We start from the raw sequence: 13,204 nt of genomic DNA, 5'->3' as shown, positions 1-13,204 counted from the left end.
AATAATTGGATATTGGATAAAAAACATTCAGTATACCACAGTTTACCTCTTGGTTTCAATTACTCCTGTCATTCCTGCATGTAAAACATACTCATCTCCATCCCAGGACCACCATATGTCTTATACAATAATGACATCAGATTTTAAATCTAAGATATTCTGATTCATGACAGGTTACATCCAATTCTCTTGTCCCACAGACCTATGAACTAAAAAAATAATCACCTATACTGCACATACCCTATATAAAATGCTGTCCAGGGAAAGAGTACACACACAATACACATTCTCATTTTGAAAACGAAGACATTCTCATTTTGAAAAGCTGTCACTACTGTATATTGATTTTGAAACACTAGGCAAATGTTACCAGGTACACAAACTCTTGGACTGTAGGTATTACTTGTTTAGGCATTCAATTCTAATCCCTAGGATTGTTTCCCAGATCCATATTTGTTAAAGCACCAGTGTGTATGTTGGTGACTGCCAACATCCTCAGCCTACTTCCTTCTAGTTGAACATTTGGGGCCCAGAGTCAGGCATTTTTGTTTGTTTTGGGTTCTAGATTGAAGGTGTTTTGCTTATAAAATCCTCTCTGAAACTTTGTAAGGTTTTGTGTGTCTGAGGATAACCAGTTCTGTGCCAAAAGCTACATTCACAATTTTTTTTTGAACCATGACTTTCTTGTTGGACTTAATTATTAATACTCTGATAATATTATGCTACATTGGGACTTACATTTTTTTAGGAGGCCTGTTGACCGTCTAAAAGAAGAGAAAGCTCACTCTCCTTGAACTGGTGTCTAGCCAGATTATGTTCCTATCATAGTGTTCGTCGAGGGGAAGAGAGATAAGTGGTCAAAGTAAATCACCAGGCCAATAACAATGTCGAAGGAGTGGAGAAGAACCTTACATTTATGATAAGGCCATGGCACGGATAGGAATGCAATGAAAACTAAGCAATTGGTACCAATAATTGCCTAAATCGTAACCCCCACCCAATGCAGTAACTTTCCAATTTGTTCAATTACTCAGTCCTTTATGAGGTTTTGTAAGTGTTACTTTTAAAAACATAACACATTTCTTTTTGATTTTATCCCTAGATATTTTAACTTCTCTTGCTATTTTCACTGGAGTTTTCTTTTGCTGTCTTCTACCCACAGTTTATATAAACAAAAGTTGTTGATTTCCAAGATACCTCATACTGCCTTTTATACTACCTTAAGAAGTTTCTCTTCTTATAATAATTTTCAGTTGTGTTGGAGTTTCTGATCATATTTTTTCTATAGAGGATGTTCTCTGGTGGACATTAATATGTGAGATGATCCTAACACTTTATGCCAACTCCTGTTGGTTCAATTACATTTTTCTTTCCTAGATGTCCTTGAACTCAATATTCCAGTGTTATCTCTTCCATGTTTGTGGCCACATGGTCAAATCATTTCCCAGTATTCATGAATCCATGTGTGATGGTTAATATTATGTGTCATCTTGACTGGGCCCCAGTGTGCCCAGATATTTGGTTAAATGTTATTCTTGGTGTGTGTCGGTGAAATTAACATCAAATCATTAGAGTAAGTCAAATTGTCCCTTTCAATGTGGGTGGACCTCATCCAATCCATTGAAGGCCTGAGTAGAACCAAAAGATGGAAAAAAGTAGAAAATTCACTCTCCCTGCCTGTCTTTGAGCTGGGACGTTGTTTTTTTTCCCTGTCCTTGGACTCAGACTAGCATGTACAGCTTTGGCTCTTCTGGTTCTCAGGCCTTTGAACTCTAACTGGAATTTTACTGTGGGCTTTGCTAGATCTTCAGCTTGGAACTGCAGATCTTGAGACTTTTCAGTCTCTATAATTATGTGAGTTAAATCCTTGTAACAAATAATCTTTATATATATGTGTACATATCACCAGTATATATGTATATGTCATCAGTATGTATGAATATATTATATACATATAAAATTATGTAATGATAGGTTAATTGTACAATCTGAAAAAGACAAGAGACCTAAGTTATGAGTTATATACTAAGCTTAAAACCAAACAAATCTTCTCTAATATTAATGCAGGTCTAATTTTTTAAGTGTTGAACAATTGAAGAAAACAGTGATAGACGAAGGTTATAGACATTTAATATTAGAAAATTGTGTGAAACACTTCAAATTATATAAATATTAGAAAAAGTAATCATAGACTAACATCCATAAACACTTTGGACATAACTTTTAAGGTAATAAAAAGTATAGGAAAGATAATATCCTTTGTTATGTAGTCTAAGATAACGTTTAAAGATAGGAATCATATCTGTAGAAAGTGTAAAAGGAATAGTATTATAAGTTACCACTGATGGGTCCTCAGTGTTTGCTGATCATTGGTGGTCGTCATGCAACAATTTTAGGCACTGTAGCCTAGATAATGATGTACTGAAATCTTTCACAGATGCCAAATATTAATGAGTATTCAAAATGTATTTTTGTCTCAAATAACTGTGTAATGCTACAGAGATGTCTGCCAAGGATTTGTCTAGATTGGATATACCTTACTAATATTAAGAGACAGGAGTTTAAAAATGAATTTAGAAACTTTTTCCCTGGGATATAATAAAAAGGGATCAGAGCTAAAATCTCAAGCCTTAGTGACAGGGTTGAAGGATGGCCAGATGAACAAAGAAAGTGTTGTCACTGTTTATAGATACCATGAAACATACTGGAAAATAATTATTTCAATGCAAATATCACTGACTTGTTTAGTGTTTTTGATGTTGAAGCCCTTACATTGTGTTCACAAAAATTCTATTATTTGTAATTTTGTCTCTGAACAAAATCTGTTGAGAATGCCTACTCTACAAATTAGAGCCAATTAAGTTTTAAATGTGAATATTTTATGACTAGAGGTAATAGCATTTAATTTTCAGTTGGAATGTTACCTTTTAGATGGAGATATAGAGAGCCCATTTACTGTCATTCAGACATCCCTCCAAACCTTTAAATTATGCAACAAAGAATGTAAGTTATAAAAATTCTCACTGACTACTTTAGACAGGTATTTCCTTCACATTATTCCAGAAGTATGAAAGTAAAAATTGTATATCAGGGCAGATATTTCATATGTAATATTGTTTTTCTAGGATTATTCATAAAATTAATTTTTTATTTGTTTCAGTTGTCAAATTAAATTAGAACAGAAATAAGAGTAAGTTAAAATATTTAAAAATTATGTATTATAGAATATATTTAAATTATTTATAGAAATTTAATCCTTTTGATATTGATTAAGACTGCTCTAGTTTATTTTTTTCACTTAAGAGAGAAAAAAGAGCTTAGATAAAGCACTATGTTTTTGTGTTTCATTAATTTTCTGGGTAAAGATTTGTATCTGCCTGTAAGTGCCAGAATAAAAGTAATTAGATTACTTAATAAGAGTGTTGTCCTAAGTCAAATGAAAAAAAGAAATAGTTTTCCTTAATTTTCTCTTAATGTTACCTGTTTGAAAATTTCCATTCATTTATTCTGATAGATGTATTTATTACAAACCTTAATTAATGTAATGTTTTCCTCTTAATGTAAGATCTTTGAGTAGGAAATGGGGATAGTTAATCTTAGCCAAAAGTGTCATGTATATATAATGGTGGGAATCATTGATACTTTCTAAGTTATATAAAGGTTTCTTATATTTAATATAAATGTCAAGGCTAAGAAAAGAACATTTATTTTTTCCATATCTAACTCAAATCATTTGGTCTTACTTTGACTACAAATCATAAAATAGTGTGTGAAACTTATAGATGAGTCTGTTGTAAGTTATTTTTATTTAGAATTCCCTTCCAGATAAAATATATTTGATACTAACTTGATTTTATTTTGTTATATAGCAGAATTTTAAGAAATGTTAACTTTAAATATTAAAAATGACATTGGGGTTCATGGAACTTTTGTAGATATTTTACCTTAAATACATAGGAGTAATCAGCTGAATTGTGAAAAAGATTTTGCCAATCTGTAAACATCAATGAATTAGAGCTAGCATTGATATATAAATGATATTTGGCATCATATTTGCTTGTTGTTGGATTGTTACTTGTGTTCCAAACCACAAGCTACTTGTCAGCTCATCATATATGATGTGTAATCAACAGAGCGAATGAACAAGCCCATCTGGCATAATGTCACAATGTCTTAAAATATATGCGCAAGTTTGGTATATAGACCATACATATTTTTGTAGGAATGGGCAAGCTATGCTTTTTTTTTTTTTAACACTGTCTTTTTTTTAAAGAAAGATATAATGTCTCATACTGTGGCAATTTTCCACTTAACTTGAGCTATCTCCCTGGTATAATTATACCAACTGGGAGTTTACATATTTTTATCTATGATGTGATTTGAACCTCTTCTGACACGGCATGCGTACGGGACATCATTACTCCCTTTATCGTAGGGTAATCTCAGAAGGGTGAAAATTCTGGAGAAGTGTTTTAGGGTAACAATATGCGCTTCCAGACAGGTTTAAAAATACCCAGTGCTAATGATTAGAACCAGAAAAAAATGTATTACAAAACCTGTTCTTAAAGGAAGATTCAGGTGTGCTTTCTCTAAATGGCTGGAGTTCAGGGCTGTTTGGATTAATATGCATTATACATGCTCTACAGATTAAGCTAAACTGCCTGGGAAATGGATGACCAATGAACCACTTTATCTGTGCTCTGCAGGTACCTTGAGTAGTTTGCTACCTGCAACATAATTATAATTCTGTTTTGATGGAGACAGTTGTACAGTAGTTAAAATCATTTTCATTCCTTCCCAGAATTTCTCACAAAGAAATGCAAGGTAATGCAGTCTATTTAAAAACAATATTGTTTCCTTGGATTTAAGCTATAAAATGTAACCATAATTCAGAAACAGCTAATATAACCTTCAGTAGAAAATGGAACGATCATTGTCTATATTGAGGAACAGGAACAGAATTAAATGTAGGCATTGTGGAAGTCCCTTGATATTTGGTTAGTGAGATTGCTTTGGTGAATTTTTAAATCCAAATCACTCATTCAAAGATGTTTGAATTCTTAAAATATATTTTGATTTTTTTCTACACATTTAAATGAAATGTAGGGTTGAAGCAATTAGGAGGTAGATGGAAAAATGTATCTTGGCATCAGTGATTTAAACATTTGGGAGAAATGCATGTGCACATGAATTTATATGAATATATATATACACATGTAAATATTTTATATGTACTGAAATTTGATTTGAGTAATTTGGATAATTTCCCTTTGTTTTTAAAAATATATTTGGGAACTTTGCTATATGTCATCAGAATGGATGTATAAAGATGTCTACACCAAAATCCCCAGAATTTATGAATATGTTACATTATATGGCAAAAGGGGTTTTACAGTTATCTTTATGGTTATAGACCTTAAAATAGGGAGATCATTTTGTATTTTCTCACTAAGACCAGTCTAAATACATAAGACCCTAAAGGCAGATAACTTTCTAAACTAGAGTCAGAGATTTGCAGAATGAATATGAGAGATAACTCATAGAGGGGCTTGATCTATTCTTATTGGAGGGAGCCAAATGGAAAGCATGAGAAAAACTACAGATAGCATTTAGGAACAATGACAGATCTATGACTGACAGCTAGTGAGGAATCAGGGACCTTAATCCTACAGTCACAAGGAAATTCAGTCTGCCAGCAACTTGAATGACTTTGGAAGCAGATTATTCTTCCAGAGCCTCCAGTAAGAAAGGCAGCCTTGCCAACACCTTGATTTCAGACTTATGAAACCCTAGCCCACTCTTAACTTCTGACCTGCAAAATCTGTAGGATAACAAAATTGTGCTGTTTTAGGGCACTCAATTTGTGGTAATTTGTTACTGCAACAATAGAAAACTAATACACCATGTTTTAACCAGACAGTTGGATAGAGATGTAGTTTAGTTAGTCTGCTTTATTTGGCTAGTTTTCAGGTTAGTTCCTCGGCATTTTGGTAGTGTAGTTCCACACTTACTGGTAATACTTACAAGGGTAAATGTTTTTGATACCTACTTGTGGGAATATGGCCCAAATGGAAGACCATCCATGATCACTACTGTTTCTACCTATTTCTAATTTTATTAATTATAAAATCCTTTTTGTGGTGGGAATAAGAAGATCTAGTTTCTTAGCAAGTTTGGTGTTCATAATACAATGCAGTTAACCCTTGAGCAACATGTGTTTGAATTGCAGGGGTCCACTTATATATGGATATTTTTCAGCAGTAAATGCTGCAGTATTACACGATAGTGGCTGGTTGAATCAGAGGGTGCAGTGGAACTGTGGATAAGGAGGGCTGACTATAAATTATATATGCAGATTAACTGCCACATTGTTCAAGGATCAACTGTATGGTTATCTGTAGCCACTGTACTGTGCAATAGATCTCAAAATTTATTTACCTTCTATTTGCAAGTTTGTACTACATGTCTCCTATTCTCCCACTTTTCAGCCCCTGATAACTACAATCTTACTGTTTTTAAGAGTTTGGCTCTTTTTGGATTACACATCCAAGTAATATCATATAGTATTTGTCTTTGACTTTTCTCAGTTAGCATGATGTCCTCAGGGTTCATCATTATTGTTGCAAATGGCAGGATTTCCTTCTTTCTCTTGGCTGAATAATACTTCATTTTATATATATACATATACCATATCTTCTTTATCCATCCATTTATTAATGGGCACTTAGGTTGTTTCCAAAGCTTGGCTACTGTGAATAATGCTGCAATAAACGTGGTAATGCATATTGACAGCCTGTTTTCATTTACTTTGGATATATATTCAGGAGTGGGATTGCTGGATTATATGGTAGTTATGTTTTTAATTTTTGGAGAAACCTCCATGTTGTATTCCATAGTGGCTGACTGATTTGCATTCCTACCAACAGTGCACAAGGGTTCTCTTTTCTCCACGTCCTCACCAACACTTGTTATTTCTTCTCATTTTTTAAATACCCATTCTAATATTCCTTTGCTGTGTTGTTTTGTTTGTTTTGTGGGGGTTTTTTTGTTTGTTTGTTTGTTTTTTGTTTTTTTGGTAAAGCCTCAGGTCATGGTAAGTTTCACCTGATTGAAATGAGACATTTAGATCTTATAAGAGTACTTTTAACATTCATTAAGAAAAAAAAATGGTGGCAATTCATTCTTTCACAAGCTGGTAATTAGAAGCATGTATTTTAGGGACAAATTATCCCTTTATATCCAGCAATCAGGCCAACAATACTATAACAATTATTACAATGAAATTGAAATCTTTATTATGTACCAGATTAAGACACATACTATCTTTGAAATGGAAAATATCTTTCTTAGATCCCCAAATTACCCTCTGGAATTATCGACTCTCTTGAAGTTTTTCTTATATTTGATTTCAGCACTAAGGATGTTTCTGTTTATATCTTGATTTAATGATGTCTAATTTCATATTTTTTCCCATATTAAAATGAATCGTGCAGTTAAAATATACTGAAATGCCTGTTAGAATGAAATAGTTTGTAACATCATCCTTGTACATATCAGGCCAAATTTGCCACAGTTTGTGCCTTTTGTGATTGTTCTTCTATACCTGTATTAGCATAATGGATGTGTAGCCCACTAGAGAATGTTTTAATTTATTGGACCATGTTACCATTAACAAAAAGTGTCAGGATAATAAAGTAGCTGATTCCACATTTTTGTAGGGACCTTAAAAACAAGGCCCTTTGTCTCACCGTATAATTCATCTTAATCATCTTTTTGATAACATACACACTACTGATAAATTTGATTTATCTGCATATAGTAGTGTAGTGTCTGTGGTCTTACTTCATATGCTCAAGACACATCATAGTGATTGGAGCAGAACCACAAGACACATAAAGTGGCTCAGAAACTACACTGCTACACATAACTGTCTATGAATTTGATGTGTTGGCCTACAGAGCTATTAATTAAAAAAAAAGTAAAATAATGTACTTAAAGTCCCTGATTATTGTGATGTTTATACAATACCAAAAATTCAATTAAAAATCTATTAATGTTGTCAGGCCAAACATTTTTTTTTTTGTTTTATTCTTCTGTACTTAGAAGTCAGGTAATACAGTTTTCAGGAAACTTGAAATAAAAAAAGAAACAATAGTAAAAAAAATAAAGGTGTTATCATAATATTGACACCTTACAAAGTGTGTACTTTATCTCTTTTAATCCCATCAAGTGAGGGATTAGTATTTCCTTTTTAGCAAGGAGAATATTGTGGTGCATAAAGAATCAAAACTTGCAAATGGACACAAAGCTAATATCAGCTGGGATTCAAGCCTTGGTTTGTGTATATGTAGTTATGCCATACTACTTTGTAAACATTTACCTTGTCTATAACTAAAATTGGTATAAAATTTTATTATATTATTTATCCACTTTATCCTTAGAACAGTTTTAAGTCTGTAACAAATGAATTTGGACTCCATCATTCTTCCATGAGAAATGTATAAGAGGATTAATGAATGAAGAACCTAATAGCCTTGTAAGAAATGATGGGTTGCAAAGGACAGATAGTCACAAATTTTAAATATTTTGTAAGTGCTTTTAAGCAAGTTATTTGAGGTATATTGAATAGGAGTCAACTAGATATCTGATTTGCATAAATAAAACACATCAAAAAACAAAAACTATAATATATAAAAACTATTTTGGACAATTTAAAAGGTCTATTAATAAGGGCAAGAACTCCTGCTAACTGGCAAACAACACAAATATGTTTGAAATAACTTTTTTCAGACATTGGGCAATGGGCAGGACAATGCAGATGGTGATCCCTGAGAGAAGGGAGACAATGGGTAAAATCTGTAATCATCCTGGCTTTCCTCTTTAAGGTATTTTTCCAGGGCACAGTGCAATGAAGGGAACCTTTAGCTGACAAGACAGCCTCACTGAGTTGAGGAATTAGCAATAACAGTTTGGGAAGCTGGAGTGCTTAGAAATTTCAGCATAATGTTCTGGACAGAAAGGATCTATGTAGAAAAAGAACTTCAGAGATTTGCACTTGTGTCCCCTTGAGTGTTTGCTGACCACTAGATAACACATGAGAAGTGTGGAACTCCTAAGTACAGACAAGGAACGACCAAAGAGTTATAAACCGAAAATCCCCAGAGTTCTTCTCAAGGTGAAGAGATGTTCTATCCCTGACCAGACAGAATGGAGCATCCTCAGACGTCACTCAGAACATTCCTAGAGAGCCCACGTGAACCATGACTTAGTAGTGGGAGCAAACTACGTCTGAAGTAAAGGCTCTCCTAAGCTCACCCCAGCAAATTTTAAAAACCAAACCCCAAATAATTAAAGTTCTCAGTATGTAACTCAATTCCCTGTCAAAATAACTTTATATTCTTTAAAGGAAGACATACATACACACTCAAAATATAACCCTTGCAATGTTGATATCAAATCAGAAATTTCTTTGCAGGTCAAGAACAAGAAAATATGACACCAGACCAGGAAAGCAAGCAGCAGAGGAATAGATCTATAAATGGCAGAGATGGTAGAACTAGCAGAAAAAGATGATTAAAAAAAATGAACTGTTACAACTATGTGCAGATATTTAAAGAATTCCAGACTTCTTTGCCAGGCACCTTCCTCAGAGAAACTGTGTTTCTGACTTCTCCTACATTAATTTATTTAAGCCAGATTTTGAAATCTATAGAAATGCAATAAAATCATATGTACTTACTTGTAACTGATTATTTTACCTGATGTTACCTCAGTGCCATTCATTATTTTTATTGCATGTGGCAGTAAGTTGTTTCTCCATCGACACGTTATATTGCAGTGTATGAACATTCTATAATATATATTATGTAATATATTATACATATTAATATGCTAATACATATACTATGTAATAATTATATTACAATAATTGTTATTAATGACCTAGTGAAATGTTTTCAGTTTTTGGCTAGTGTAAATGATGTTGATATGGAAATTCTTCTAAGGGTCTTTTAGTACACAGTTTGCACATAGCTTTTGGGTAGTAGTAGAATGACCTGCAGTGGAATGACTGGGATACTGAATATTCATATACTTACATTTGATTGACCTTGCCAGGTAGTTTTCCAAAAGGATTCTAACAATTAAAAAATTACGGTTGCAATGCTTGGGAGGTGTGGTTGTACACATCCCACTGCCACTTGATATTTATCACCAGTATTATTTCCCTTTGTAGTCATTCAAAATGATAGAATTCTTATAGTGTAGGTTTATCTTACTGTCCCTTTAATTTTATTTCCATCTGACTAAAGAGATTGAACATCTTTAATTTTCTTATAGGACATATGTATATTGTCTTTTGTTAAGCGCCTATTCAAAAATTTTGCTCAACTTTTCTTGGAAGGACAGGAGAGTTTATCTTTTCTCTCACTGATTTATAGGAAGACTTTATGTAGTCTCAATATGAGTTCTTCTTCAGATATATGTGTTGCAATATCTTCTCACATTCTGCAAATATTTACACTATTTAAAGGGATCTTTTAATGGACAAAGTTTTTCAATGTTAATGCTGTTCAATTAATCAGCTTTTACATTATATGATTATCGATTTTTGTATCCAGTTTAAGAAATCTTTGCCTACTCCAAGTTGATGAAGGTATTTTCCTTGTGTTATCTCTTAAGAGCTTAATAATTTGCATTTATGTTTAAGTTTGTTACATACCTGGGGTTTATATTTGTATATGGCATCAGGTAGAGGGTGAAGATTTACTTTTTATTCCCAATTTGACACTCTGCTAAGATCAGAACCTTTTGTTGAAAAGAACATTGTTAACTCACTGCATTTTGATGGTACCTTTGTTCTACATCTATTGCACGTATATGTGTAGGTCTCTTCCTGAACTTCATAGTCTGTTTCATTTATCTGTCTGTCTGTCTGTCTATCAATCTGTCTACACTCTATTTGTTCCCAACCTTGCGTTAATTATTGATGCTATGTAATAAAATTCAACTTTCCTCTTTATCTTGCCTCATTTCTTGGTCTTTTGCATATGTGTGAACTTTATAATCAATTTTTATCAACTTTATAGTCAATTTTATAGTCAATTTTAATAGCAACTTTGTTTGGAATTGCATTGAATCTAAAGAGTGGGTTATAGGGAATTAACAATTTAACCTTGAGTTGATCAGTGTAGTTTATGTCTGATTTAAATAGGTTGCATAAATTTCTCTCAGTAATGTCAAATAGTTAAAGATCTATGCCATCACAGTGTTCAGTAAATTTAGTAGTTAATGCTAATTGATGTTATTAAAAGTGATATTTTTATTGAGTTTTCCAATTTTTTGTTGCTATTCTTTAGAAATTTTTGTTGCTATTCTTTAGAGACTCGACAGTTTTATTTTTGAAAATAAGCCATAATATGAGACTTAAAGTCTAATTAGATTGTTGTTATAAGAGAAACCAGTAAATACATGGATTCTGTCCACAGTTTCCTTTCCATCAGTAGAAAAACTGACATCACTGAATGCATTTAGGGGGAGAGTAAGAGACAGCATGGCATGATTATCTGACTCCATGAGTTGTGTTTGTTCAGCATACAACTTCTGGGTCCGTGGTAAATCATCCACACATATTAGAGCATTTGCAAATGCTTACTCTGGTAAAGATGTATATTGCAGGTGAGTTATTACTATCACGTTAGTGATGCACATGTCTCAATGAGGTTGTATGAGATGATTTTTTAAGTGTTATTTGAAAAAAAAGATGCTCAGTATTTAGAAATCGACATTTTAGTAATAGATTAGTAATAGAATGATTCATTTTATATTATATTCATTATTATATTTTTTAAACTTTGAGTCACTTTCTTTTATTAAGATCTTAACAGCCTGTGTATGTGTGAATAACATGATTTTCATGATTCCTAAAAAGAAAATATTAAAATAGAGCTGAAGTATTGCCAACTGCTGAGGTAGATAATGTAAACCTTCATTTCACTGGAGTGTTGTTATATAAAAGGCAAGTTCCCACTCCTTATCATACTACTTGACAATAGGGACTTGAAATTATTTAGCAGTATTATTTGAGTTCCTTTTGCAATGTCTGATTTGATATGAATAATGGTATATTTTCCCCAGACATAAGTCTTACTAGTCTAATTTTTCTCTTCCTGTCTGACAGAGAAAAGTAATGTACTCCCCCCACTAGAATCTCAAAGAGAAATTATACTTTTTATCCATTATCTTTCTGTCTCTTCTCATTTACTTATTTTTTATTTTTTCAGTTGAATAAATTTGACATATTTATATACCGTGTAGGATTAAGATGTACAGCATGTTACTTTGATGCATTTGTATGTTGTAGTATGATTGCCAATGTTGTGATATTTACCATATTTCTTATTTTTCTATAGACCTATTAGCCTTGATATTTCAGAGCTGACGAAGCTCTTTAAAAAGTTTGTATAAAGCAGTCCTTCAGGAAATATTTTAACTCCAAAGTAAAACCTCAATTCTACCTGCAGATCCTGCTCTTAATGAAACAGTTGTAGAAATTAAATAAGCAAATGTATGAAAGTCAGGAAGAATTTACACTTGAACCTGCTGTATTTCACTGCACCACACACCACTGCTAGAACCATTTTCTCTAATGTGAACTGTATCTCTTCCAACCCAGAGACATCAGTAGAATATTATGTTCATAGAATTTATGGCTATTTGCCTATGAAGACCATATCAGAAGAAATGAGAGCTTCTTGAACATTTTTTTCTAATTGTGATTATTTTTGATAAAAGCACCAGGAGGTTCTATGGGTGCAATTCCAAAGACTATTAAAGCTTAGCATATCTCCACTTAGCAACCCCAACATAGCAAATACACTCTGAAGAACTAAAATTATTCTCAAGTTTGAAGCTAAAATCCACTAACTGTGAAGAGCTCTCTCCGTGTCTTTGCAACATTTTTCATCTATTAAATATTCTATCAAAATATATTTTTAACTAAATAGAAACTTCTATTGAAGATCTGTGGCTATACAGATAAAGTGTCATACCTTGGTAATGATTATAGTTGACAAATTGGATGACATAGCTTTAAAGGCAGGGATTAAAGAAATATGATCTGCTTATCCATTTTTATTTTTAATTTATTGATCCTGTTTGAATATTTGCAAATGTGATTGGCAAGGTTGGATGATACATACCTAGT

This window comes from Camelus dromedarius, chromosome 1 (genome assembly GCF_036321535.1).
Source record: "Camelus dromedarius isolate mCamDro1 chromosome 1, mCamDro1.pat, whole genome shotgun sequence".
Taxonomy (NCBI): domain Eukaryota; kingdom Metazoa; phylum Chordata; class Mammalia; order Artiodactyla; family Camelidae; genus Camelus; species Camelus dromedarius.
Note: the sequence above shows the minus strand (reverse complement) of the source record.